Source organism: Polypterus senegalus, chromosome 12 (genome assembly GCF_016835505.1).
Source record: "Polypterus senegalus isolate Bchr_013 chromosome 12, ASM1683550v1, whole genome shotgun sequence".
NCBI lineage: Eukaryota > Metazoa > Chordata > Cladistia > Polypteriformes > Polypteridae > Polypterus > Polypterus senegalus.
Window position 1 is genome coordinate 146,609,557 of NC_053165.1, and position 14,154 is coordinate 146,623,710.

The window sequence follows — 14,154 nt, forward strand, 5'->3', positions numbered from 1 at the left end:
TAGAGTCACTAAGTAAACAGTGTATTTGATCGGGCACTTGCAAGGATTTCCACAATGTGCAGGTGCCACTGACGCAAGTCATTTTGGCATCATTGCCCTCTGTTCAACAATCCTTCTGATTTTTCTAACTGGAAAAAGTATCATTCAGTATTTGTGCAAGCTACAGTAGACCACTGCTTCATGTATGGGAATTTCAATAAAATGTCTGCTTTACATTTTTTCATTAGGGCATATCATTTTATTTATTTACCTCAAGTGCTCATATGCAGGTCACAATGAAAGCTGCATATAGCTGAACTGAATTTAGTATAACGTACAAAAGTGGTCTAAATCTGATCTGAAAAGCAGATTCTATATAGTTTTTATTTTTTTTTTACTTGTCTCACTTCTCTTAAATAAAAGCAGATTAGTGTCACGTTGGAAGGCTTTTTTTTCCCCCGTTTAACTCACAAGTTACAGCCTAACTGACTTGACTCCTGAAGGACCTTTTCAGTACTGAAGTGACAAAAGCAGATATTGTAAATTATCACATTTTAGAATTGCTACAGTGGTTTGACTTTCGGATGGAAGTGTCTCGACTGATTGAATTCTAGGCCAGCCACATCTTCCTAACTCTGAAAATAAGCACTGCTCTGGACCATTATCATCAATGCATAATAATAAATAAATAAATAAAAAAGTTAAACTTGATGCATTCAGGGGCCCAGCATTAAAAAGTGCAAACCTCAGTGACGGCAGATTAACTCACAACCCTAACGATCCAAAAATTCCATCTGTCGCTCAATCAAAACGAGTCTCTGTTGCCGGTGGAACCCTTTGAATTCTACAGCAGGTTTCCATAACGCTGTGAATCCAAACGCTTGCATTTCTATTTTGCACAACTTTCAATCTGTCAAACAGCGTTCGCAATTACATTTTGAGCAGCTGTGTCTGCAGGTGTATCTGGGCTTAGTGCTGACTGTTCAGAACCAAAATGCAACTTCACAAAATGTTTTCTTCTTTTCTATTTCATGAGTGAAAAGCTGCCCTGTGAGCCCAAATTGCTTACCTGACTATTTTCCAGGCAGAAATGCAATTTAATTCCCCTCAGAATATGAGATATAAAATTTACATACTGTAGGTATTTAAGCCGCTGTAACCCTTACTGTGTGCTTTTCTGCATCTTAAATTGATATAAATGCATACACTTTTATGCATGCATATTCATACTGTGTACTCAAATCTCACATTTAATTCACCTCATATACAGAGGCAATAAAGCGAGGCTCAGCTATATTGTAACTAAGCAAAAAAGAAAAAGACAATTCCACCCGAAAGGAAAAGCAAACCCTAAACGTCGGCTACATGGGTCAAACTGTAACAGTTATATCCACCTATCCATATTCTGAATCTGCTTAGTTCATTGTAGGCCGAATTTAGAGTGGGCCAAATCCATATATCTTCAAGATTTAGAAAGAAACTGGAATACCTGAAAGAAAAATGTCAATTACTGAAAGACAGGGACCTGTGCTGGAATTGAGCCCCCCAGGTTGAGAGACAGCAACATTACCTGAAGTGCTATCGATACATTTTATTCACATCTGGTTTTATTTTTTACTTAAAAATTAAATATAAATACATATAACACCCTCACATAAAATTATATTTCACCTTTCAGAGATTTTTGTGATTCAGAAATGGAAAAAACTAAACTTATAACCAGAGGCAAATCATTTGTCGTACCACACTGAGATGCAGTTTCTTCAGTATGGTCTTAAGTGTTGCAGCAATACAAACTGACCAAAATCTGAGGATATAGCCGAACTTTCTCCGGAAGCTAAGATGCCAGTGCGCCATGTTAATTAGATTGGTGGCGTTCAGGAAACAGGTAAGATGAACTCAGAGATGTGGACTCAAAGAAACATGAAGCTTTCCACATGCTCTACCTCAGTCCCATTAATAAAGATAGAGGGGAGTGTGTGGATCCTCCTAGTCCACTGGTGGTTCACAATAAGCTCCTTAGTCTTCTTGGGGTTCAGGGTCCAAATAGGTTTGTGTGTACATACAGTATATCTGTCTACATAGATACAATACATATATGCACACTCACACACACTCAGATATAGCTACAGAGATCCAGAACTCGAAACCTGTATGGCCCTAAATACTTGCTATTAAATTACTGAAAATTTTAATGTTCTATTAGTGCCTAAAAAGGATGTTAAATGAATTGTTAGTTGGATGGAAGACTTGAAAATACTAGATACTGTGCATAAATAATAAAAAAAAAAAATCAAAAATACATACACATAGACCCTGGTGTACATAATACTGACTATTTGTGAAGTATGATAGCAAGTGAAATTGTAAAAATGTAATTGTTTTTGGTCATCATCTCACAGGAACAGAATGTCCTCAGCACCAGATTGTGGCAGTTTAAATTAAAGAGACAATAATATTATAAAAAGCTTGCATGAAGCCCATTTTTTTTTTTTTTTGAGTCTGTCGATTTATTCTGTGTGCCATAAACAATATTTAAATGCACGTCATGGCCCTGAAGGAAAATTAACAACATGCCCGCCACAGATACCTGTTGACTGACACTTGTGATTACTTCCAAACAGTCTCGTTAAACAGCGTCTGATTTTTTTTTAATAGAAAGCACAGTCTATTCAGACACAGCAGAAAGCCAGAACGTGTGTGTGTGTGTGTGTGTGTGTGTGAGATAGAAAACGGATAGCAAAATCTGCTTGGGTGTACAGCGGAGAAAGCAACTGATGTAAGTAGATGTCTTCATAAAGAAGAAGATTCTTGATTAATCAGCAGTACCTGAGCCTTCTACAATAATTACTTCAATTAAAAAAAAACCAGAAACCTGGTTACCATTTATCAACGTGTAATTGCTATTAGCGATTTACTCAGTATTCAAAAACTAATGCCAAGTTCCAAAATGTAGTAATAACCCTGCTTACTCATTTATGCTCTTCAACCAGTGTACTTTTAAACAGTACCATTAGAGCCCTTCAAATCCTTCAGATAGTAACGTCAGTCCTTGAGATTCACAGGTTTACAATTCTTGGATCCGTCTATTCGCAGGTTTGCCATCAATAATTAAATGGAAATTATATTATGAGTTTTGCAACCTACTGTGGAAAACCACAGATGACACTGTAGCAGCATTACTTAAATGAACTGCAAATCCCAGCAGCCCCAGGCGTACTGTGCCATTGGACAGCTTTGAAGTTTACTGCGAGGGCTGCTGCACAAAACACAATGAGGCGCTTCTTGTAAAAGAAAGGTGTAAGACGACGACAGGATTGCGATTGGTGTCTTTTTACTTCAATGCTTTACTGCACAACTGTATTATAATTACACCCATTGGATTACAGTTTTCTCTGGATTTATGTTCTTGTTCTGAGACAGCTTGTTCATGTGATTTCATCTGGGTTGGAAAATCGTTCTTGTCCGGGAAGCACTCCCAACAACTACAAATTTTAACTTATATAATCTGCATTTCAAGGGGAACAAAACATTACATAACTTTCAGGAAGCTGTTCACAGGGGGTTTAATTTTATAACTACACCATCATCATCTGCAAAACCGGAATGCGTCATTAGTATATTGTTTTGCTGGGTTTCTTTTGTATCTCTGTTTAGTTAAATATTTATTATCAGTGTCAGAGTTTTGGACAGGTTTCTGTATACACAACACTTGCCTTTGCTTCGTTATTTATTCAATATACTGTATTCTTTTTCTTTTTCAATGAATTGCCGTTTACGAGTCTCTGTTTGTGAATGTTCAAGGCAAATAAAGGCTTGGTGGATGAAAATCTGTATAAGAATAAAGAAATAAATGCATAAAATATATGTAATGTTAATAATTTTTTCTCATTTACTTCGAAAAGTATGCACATAAATTATAATACGTTCAATTTTGTAAAGTTACAGTGCACTAAAGAACTGCGGAACTACGCCCTTTGACTGGGTGACGCCACCCATCTTTGTCTATGCAGTCAGTCTCACACATGTGATCTGCCTGAGCAGTGGCCATTCTATCTCGTGATTTTTGCAACTGTTGCATCCTATTTAGTGCAATAATCTTAGAATAGAACAACTAGCCCAAACATAATTGCAGATTTTCAACAAGTGTGTCTGCCCTGTGTTCCTAACCCAAGGAAAATAACTGTATATCACTATACCAAAGCCCCTCTATGAGCCCACCGGCATAGTTTTTCCTGTCCTATATCATTAAATGTCAAATGTAAGCACACAGTTGTGAAAATGTGCTCACTGAAACGTGCATGCCTATCCTGTACGTCCTTCAAATCACCAGCCACAAAGAAATTAAGTCTTTACAGGTCATTGCTAGAAACATAAAATCTTGAATAAGCGTGCTTTGAGAAAGTTGGAAGAGGTTTTAAATAAATGAAACTATTAAACCAACAGATTCCATGGGGAGCTGCTGTCACTCAAACACACTGCATTGAAAATTATTTTACTTTGTGTATACACCTCTCAAGAGAACAGACAGACTAATGGAGAGCTGAAGTGCTTGAGGAGCATTTTATTGGCTTTTGATATGAAAAGAGAATGGATACGGTTTAGTGACAATCATTTTCTACACTTAAAATATATATAAAACATTCTTGTGTTAAATGTATTTAATATATTTGCCTATACATATTTATGCATCTCTTATTTCAATAGATGGGGCGTTCATGCTGGCCATAGTAGCCATGGCCCTAAGGTGCAAACCAATCCATCACTGGCTACAGTAATGAAAGCCACAATAACTTGCATCACCACATTAGCCAGGTAAGTGTTTAGTTATGATGTATAGGGACAGTGGCTCCCTACAGTACACATATACAACAGTTAAGCAATGAGTAACTGTATTTTTTTTTATTTTATTTTTATATAAAAAACAAGGTTTTCAAACCTCAAAGCCAAAGAAATTGAGAAAAACAAGCATCACAATGTCACCTTGCAACCCCATTCATCATGTCAGAAACATGATGTGCTAATGCTCATAATGCTTAACCAAACCTAACCTCTAATCAGCAGCCTGGGCTGGATTTATACTTTATCAAGATATACTGGCCTGTACATTTAATTTTTTTTCACACATATTTGGGCTCACTTTGACACAAACTAAGGATACTTATAATGGCCCCAATTCACATTGCTCTGAGACAATGCTTTGCTTTCTATAACTGTGTATAAACGATCCACTATATACTTCTTATGCTTTCACAAAGATGTATGCAGCAGCCAGCATTTGCAGCACTTCGCACACAGTGCATTTCTTTAAATCATGGCTGTGCATATAGGGATGATTTGTTTATTTTCAGCATTATGTTAAATCCTTTTGACTTTTTAATCTCTTACCCTCTGATCTCATTCTCTGCATCCTCAATAACAGCAATTTACGGTGATTAATGTGTTCTCAAATGCAGCATTTCACATGAAGGGCCTGCAGCTAATCCTACAAGAACTGTGGGTGGCCAAACATACAGGCAGCCGAGACTTGGGAAAGCAGGAGTCAAACCCAAACTACCGGAGTCACAAAAAAAAAAAATAAAATCTCAGCTATGGCCATGCACTACAAGGCAACCTCATTGGCATTAGTCTTTATCAAGCAGCAGGCACGAACATCAAGTATACTGTGTGCCAAAAAACAGTCCACATATCAGCCCACCACTGAATGCAGAAAAGGAAACGGCTTTGTGTCACATTTGCAGTGAAACGTCAAGGGCGGGGAAAAGCTGGTGTTGCAGGCTTCTACACTGATATGGCAACCAACGTAATCATGCAGTAGTAAGTATTGTGTTTGAATTTACCTACCACACCAATAGAACACCACCCACAACTTGAAGGGCAAGTGCTATGGGAATTTTCACACCGAGTAAATTCTCATTTTCTTCTGTTCTCCTGTATTTCCTTTAGGGGTAAATGGGAGTTCACAGTTTCATAGTGAGGAAAAGAAAATCTTAAAAATGTACTTTCATTTTCATAGTGAAAATAAAAAGTACGAGATATTGGGGATACATTTCTGCCCTATTCAATTTTTTTTAAATCTTACATAGCATCATATGGTGCAAGGACAGGGCGACATCAGAACTTGGTAGCAAACCTATCTGACTTCTCTCACAAATAACCACTACTTTGGCAAATTTCACACTTGTGTGTTAAACTTTTGTCTTCCTTTCTGTAAACACACAAATTCAACATGCTTACCAACTGGTTTTCTTTACATATTTAAGTAATCATTTGATAAATAATTTATTAAAGTGCTATTCTGCTGACCTAGTTCTCTTTCTCATGGGTGGGGGTTGATTTGTTTCAAACCAGTTTTGTTAAACTTGACTTGGAATGTTTTTTTGATAAAAAAAAAGAAAAATCTTAAAAATAAATTATAAGCATCCCATTCCAATAATCTAACTGAGAAACTGAAGTTCACATTGCATTTCATTTCCCTACTAGCATTATGATAAATAAAATATCAAAAGCTAGGACACTGTCCTCAAATGGTGAAATTGGGACTAATAGAGAAGGTAAACAAAGGAGTCTTACATGGCATAAAGAAACGTTAAACTGCACTCAGGCTATGTGCATCTTCTAAACTGAGCACGCTCACACCATCCACGCTTGTAATATACATATGGGGCTACATTTATGAACAGCAGGAGCTTGCATCATTATGTACTAAACAGCATGCAGAAAAGTCAACAAGAACTGCAGTAGAGGACATGTTTAGGATTTTTTTTCTTTTTGTAAATACCTGAGGGATGGGGTTTGAATCAATACATCATTTTCTAACCTGTTTACTCCATTCAGGAAGAAAGAAGTATTATATAAGGTAGTTTTTATGCCCTTACCTAACAGGATCACAAGGCACAAATTGATATTTATACTTCTAAGTAATGATACCATTAATCTATATTTTACTGTGTTGTGCCAAGAAAAATAAGTAACAAGATTTGAGCCTCCTATGCTGTACATATTGTACATATAGCACAACCACTCTCTAATGTCTACCTCCAATGGAAAGCTTCCAAAAGCGGATCAAGAATAGGAGTTACAAATAATTAAGTGGTGAAAATAAAAAAGACGCACACTACAATGAAAGTTAAAACTCCCCAAAAAACATAACATGGCAGAATTTCAATAGGAGAGTAGAGAATATTAATTAAATGCAAGAACTGTATGGATATTGAATCAGTTTTGTAGCTTCAACCACAAAAAAAAAAAATTGTTGCAACATTTAAAACAGCACCACAGACCCTCACAAAATGAATACTTTGTGAATTGATCTGCTTTTAAAAAGTACATCCTGAACGCGGCCCATCTCAAGCAAGCATCATTAAATGACAAGCAAAGCAAAAAGCAACTTAACACGTTGCTCCAACACAACAAAAAAGGCTGCTGTTACATTCATTTTTGGGAAGTGCCATCAGGTCAAACAAATACAGTTCAAGCGTGACACTGGCCTTTGGGCACAGACCCTCAAAGTATAGATGTGGGTTAGTTTTGGGGTTATTCTCTGGTACTCAGTACGTCCTCTTGAAACCAAAAATCTTCAAGATTCATTCGCTCCTACTTACAGCGTTTCACTTTATTAAAAGGTGCACAAAAACCAACAAGTGCATCTTAAATTACACCATTCTCTCATGTTTTATATGAACGTTTTACTGAGTATGACCAACAAATGAAACTACAAACTTTCTTTACACACTCTTGTTGCCATACAATAATTATGTCCATAATGAATATTAAATACAAGGAGAAATAATACACAGCAAATGCAGAGAGAAAATAAAAGGGAGAGTGGGCAAGTTTGAGTGTGTACATCTTGTCTGCATAATGGATGGACTTGGATTCTCAGCTTACACCCAGCGATGACAGGGTGGGCACCGGCCCATCAGGACCACAAACTAGAGAAGAAACTTGTTTGGTATGATGAACAGAACAAAGCTTCTAAAATTGTCTCGTCTCTGGACACTATTATATTGAATTGGATTAAGTGGGTCTAAAATGAACTAAATTAAAGTGGTTTTATTCTTCTTAAGGATTATTTAAAAATATTTTCTTTTTTTCAACTCGGGGTTCAAATGCACGTGAACACACCCTAAAAACAGAAGTCAGAAACTCTCTCTAGAAGAGATGCACTTGAAATCACAGGGGACACTCGCACACAGAACACTTTAGAAAAACTGGAGGTTTAAAAGGTGTGGGACAAAATCAGAGTACCTGAACACAACCCTGCAAACAAATACAGAAACAGCTCAGAAAAACTATGAGACAGCAGGGCAGACGACTGCATCACACTACCATCTAACTTCATCATTTAAAGGTTTCCTTTCTGTTTAGTGTCTTGGCAAACAAAATATCCTGCATTCAGGCATTTACGTAATTTAAATTATGTATTATAGGCAATGACGCTTTAATTCCACAGAGCAGCCAAAAGTCTATAATAATAATTAACAGCTTTATTTTTGGGAACTTTAAAACAAAATCGGACGCATTTGTGAGCATTGAGGATAATTAGCATTTATTCCTTTGATGCTATTTTTGGAGGCTAGCTTATTTCTTTGTCCTGCGACACTTGTTTTCAATCATTTTACACAGAAAATGTCAAGTGTACAGCCGGGTAGCCAAAGTCCCAACGGACATAGTGGGCAGAGCCCCAAGAGTTTAGAAAGCCTCTTTGTTTACACCAGTGTTTTATGACGAATAACTGCACCCCAAAAAAGTAGACCATCACCTAAAAAGCCAACTCAAGAAGACTAATCCTGCATCTTTGCTACATCCGTTCAATCTCAATATGATAAACATCTGAATTAGACTAGTCACAAAAAAAAAAGTCTTCAACATATGCTACACAATTGTAATCATATTTAAAAATATTACTGCTCTTTCTCAAACCTGCAACATAAAAGTCATGACTATTTTCACTCTAATCCCTCCATAAAAATCCAATCTGATATGCTCAAAAAGTAAACCGTCACCCTCAAGAACTATTGAACAGCAAGAAATGTGCATTATTTACAATTCAAGATCTCACTGTGAGCAGTTCTGTCATCTGCGACACCATATTCCACCATTACTCACTCACTCTGCTGTTTACATTTTTCTTTAATACGAAATTTAGCAAATGAGTCATACTAAAATAATTTAATTCTAAAGAATAGGAAAGATTCTTAACCTCTTTGATGTGTCCAAGACCACTCTATCTACAGAATCTTCAACAAGGCAGACAATGCTGAACAATGATGCACCCAGCATAAAGGCACTGTAACATGGAAACTTTCAAACCCAAGCCTGTAGAATGGGCTGAGAAAGCAATTCAGGCACTAATGAAATTTCCAGTAGAAGTTTATTTAACAGAAGAAACACAAAAATGAAATACCAAAAGCAAAAAAAGCACCCACACAGAATCTGAGTAGAATGAAATCCAGCAAACACTGTAGCTGTCTGCCTGTTACACCATTTGCTGCTGGTGACAGGTAATGGTTAACCCAAACTTCAGACCAGCCAAAAGCCAGGCCTTTGTATCACTGATCAAGTATAAAGCCTTAAAAAAGATTCAACTATAAACTTCAAGTTTTTAATTTTTGAAAGAATACTTAAATTTATTTACTTAATAGGCAGAGTGAAAGTAAAGTAAGTGTTCAGAAACAGCTGTGCAGCCTTAGGCAACTGGACTGAACACAAATTCAGGGCAGGGCTTCAACAGAATAATGCCCTTAGAAACAGTTTTCAGACATGTACCGTATAAAGGTATTATGTATCATGCTTCACCAAAAACAATACTCTTAACAGATTTACCAGAGCTCTCAGTGCCCCACATTCAAAACATTACTGCATTTATAACTTTAATCATTTCCCTTAAAAGCATGGCAGGATTGATCTGGCAGTTTAGGGATCATTATTTCCTCCTTTTCCTGCTAAGTGAGGGTTGGGGTGGGGGTAGTTCAAGACTAATAACATGTTGTGCAACTATTGCCTAATATAAAAATAAGGTTAACCATTTGTGACACGTTGTCTTTTTATAATATGGATATTTTACACTATTTTGTACATGTGGTAATGATGGGTCTTACATACAAATGTACATATATGCGGTATATACACAGGATATTACTGTATATATGAAGATATGCATTTTTAAATATACTGTACATAAACAAATACTGTGTTTGTGTATACATACACACACACACTATATAGGATTTCCACATTTAAAAATCCAAATACATAAGATAAGACCTCTGAATTGACCCACCAGTGCCTTGAACAGAAATAATATAGGTGTGTTGTGTATGGAGGTATGAAATACACATATACTGTACATAATATAAACACATACACAAAAATACATCCAACCCACACACATGCAAGATTGATTTATATATTATATCCATAAAATTCTAAAAACTTCAAAAGCTTCTAAATCCAATTCAGGATTAATTTGTAGCAAAGCCCATTTGGAGCAGGGGCAGCTATGGACTTGGAACAAGAGGTGGGCCTTGGACTGGGTGCATTCATGCATAATCACATACAGTACGGCCAAATTTGAATCAATACTTAAACTTCACATCTATCTATCTATCTATCTACACACATATATGATGCAGTTTGTAAACCCCTTGGAATTTTAAGGAATCCTCAATGAATGCTTCCTAATATGCAATCTGATCTTTTAAGTGATAATAAATGAAGAAAATCTAATTAAACAAATAGCACAAACCAAACTTAACATTGTCATTATCTTTATCCATCTTATTTAAATATTCAACGTCAAGACAATACACACACACACACACCACATATAGCAACAAAGACCGTCTGATGTATATAAACTTGTTCGTTCATCCACACGCACACAGAGTATGTACAAATAAAAATTGACTACATACTTCTCAAAGCAGAAGCACAAAACAACATTCAATATCCAGTTAAAATAAAAATTTGGCTATTCTGAATTCATGGGACTTGGATGACTCCACAATGAAACGTCTGAATGCCGCCAGGACTTTCTGGGTTTAAACATCTGTTTGAATACTTCTTTCCTACCCCAGCAATGTCACAAATGCAGATTTATAAGTACCTGCAGCATTGATATCATGCGCCTCAATCTTGTAATTCAAATCAGCCTGTCTGTAGAACTATAGCCTGTAGATGTTCAATCGGGAAGGGCAATGGAAAATAAACAAGGTAACGCAGGCCACGCTGATCTGACATTTAACTGATTTGTAATAAGAAGTGACAAGGGACTGACATTAAATGGAGCATATATAGGGCATAACAGGGGACCCACACAGACCAAAAGGATTTAAATAGTAAAAAGCTACACTGCCTAACTTGCCAACAATCTTTAAAACTTATTATTATATTCTATGTCCTTCGGTTTATACATATAGTTTCAACTTATTTTTAGAAAAATTGCTACTGACTGTTGCGGATTAAAGTTTAGGTCAACTACTTCAATTAATTAAAACAGAATTCTATTTTGTTACTCATTTTACAAACTAATACAGTATATGCAATACCCATTCATGCACTCGGTTTAATTAAAACATACATTTTACTCAAGTTTCATTCAGACAATACCGTCTTAAAATAAATGCTTGGTGAAATGAGACACTGTTTAAAATTTTTGTCACTTCCCCTTTTCTTACTTTCTATCACAGTACAGTACAAATGCAATCAATTTTTGTATTAAAGAAACCAACAGAGAGAAGCAGATCACCCACAGACACCCACAGGAGTGGAGAAGGGGGAGAGGGGAAAACACACAAGAAAAAGGGTCGGTCAAATCAGTTATGTCAATAAGGCCAGCAAAGAATAAAGGAAAAAAAGAAACTGGAAACTTTCTATTTCAGTTGGCAAGAACGTTTCTATTTGAATAATTAGATTAAGCATGTTCCAAACTAAGAAGAGAGTATAAATACAATAAAAAAAAATAACGGTAGAGTGCACTAGAAATAAACCTCATGGGAATGCTATTTGAATATCACGATTTAAGGCACTGTCAAAATGATACAACTATGAACTTTAACGTCATGATTGATGGACACTAATGCTTGAAAAGGGGGGGCAAAGAAAATGCACCATTGTAAAGAACTCATAGTAAGCTTGAACTTTTGAGTTCCTTGAAGACTAAACTTAAATCTGTTTAATTTTATGACTCAAATGAAGAGTTCTTTTTGGATGACAGGGTGAAATGAAAGCAATCATCCCCAGTAAATACCCTCAAATTACCAGTAACTATAAAAATAAATATCAAGCAATAGCTGGTCTTTTCTTTCACTTCTCACAATTAAGTGGCAACCACTTTTAAAAGAGGAATGGACAAAATTTCTACAGCAGAAATATTACACGTTTATTTTTACATACATACACAAATATGTTCAAAAAATTAGAGCGCAGAGCCCATCTTAGCACTAATACTTTAAACAATTTTAAAAGGAAGCCTCGGTTGAGTCCCCAAATTAAAGTCTACTAAACCTGAGAGCTTACAAATATAGAATCTAATACATACTCTGCACAAATCACAAATAATAGGCATAAATGTGGAGTTATCATGAGATTACACAGGGGATTAGTCACCATCTCGAGCGTACACAGTGAAATCAACACTGTGAATGGACAATGTGCGATTGTGCTGTACTGCATATCAAGGCTACAAAAAGGCTAATAGCTTGCATTGTCTACACTGAAAATGACCTTGAATTTCATGTACAGTAAGAAATAAAATTCCTTGACTTTTCTGAATTCACATTTCTACATATTTTTAGGCTGAAAGCACTTAAATAAAAAGCACTATATGATAGGCAGTAGTACATACATGGTGCTGTATAACGATAGACAACAGCAGACATGAGGTGCTGTATGAAAGAGAGACATTAGGAATACTACCTAAAAAGAAAGCAGGCAGTATGACAGATAGATGTACTTCAAAAAGGACAAACAAACAGATGTAGGGTTTCATATAAACTGACAGAGTGACTTAACTATTTATGGGCACAGTAAATGGTAACAAGCAAATTGCTATAACCAGGTGGGGCCCTAAATCTTTATCTCCCACAACTCATTTCCTGTCACAAGCTTATGACAATATGGCTGCACTTTTTACTGAAGCCATTACACTGTGACCACACCCTCGTTACCACATTGACTGCATCAGAAGCTAACTTCTTTCCATAAGGAGCCCCGAAGGAACTATTGAGAAATGCAGTTTGTCTAAAGGAAGGCTCCTCCTGTCTCCTTCCTCTACATCCATCTGGAATGGCTGCTAATGGCAGCTCTTAATACAAGTGTACATAAGAAAAAGGGAGAGCAGCACAGACCAGAACAATTCCATGATCTATCTACAGCCACCTTCTCCACTCTTTAGTTTACAACACCTGGTAAAAATGATTGAATCACCACAATCAGAGCTTTTCTACTATGTAGCAAATAAATAAATCACAGAATAAATCACAGAAAGAACAGAAAACAATTTTTCCTCAAATACCTGTATATTCTGGCTTTGAGAAATATCCCTCAAATTAAATTCTTAATTGATGGCATATTTTTCCAGATCACGAAAAGGGACAAAAAATTACATCACTCAATGTTGTGGAAAAAATGATGAACTCATCAACTAAAAATACAACTAGAACTGTGTTGCTCCTCGGGCTTTTATGACTGCCTAATATTTCGGGACATGGACTTCACTAATGAAAAACAATATCCTACAACAAACGTTCTCAAATAGCAATTGATTGATCAGCTTTGCAGGAAGAGGTCTTGTCATGAACCAATTTTTTTTAAACTTAATTTCCACCATACATTTTCAATTGGACTGAGATCTGGACCATGTGTTGACCAAGTGATTGAGTTGATATGCCTTTCCTGTAGAAAAGCTTCAACACTTGCTCTGTGGCAAGATGCATTTGCATCCTGAAAAAAAATCACTATCACCACCAAACCTACTTTTCGATCGATGAAATGAGAAAATGGTCTTATAATTTCAATGTACACCTGTGCATTGACTACTGAGGTAATGATTGCCATCCCCTATAGTTTTTTTTACCTGACATGGAACCCTAATTCATAAGAGAGAGAGGAAATTTGCTTGTTTTCTTCGGGTAGTCATCTTTATAGGTTTCATCACAGTGGCACCGGACA

General features: G+C 36.2%; 1 protein-coding gene across 4 annotated transcripts in view; it reads right to left on the reverse strand.

Moving 5' to 3' along the window:
• tcf12 (transcription factor 12) overlaps nt 1–14,154 on the reverse strand; it is a 285,014-nt gene that overhangs the window by 159,731 nt on the left and 111,129 nt on the right. The window lies entirely within an intron of this gene.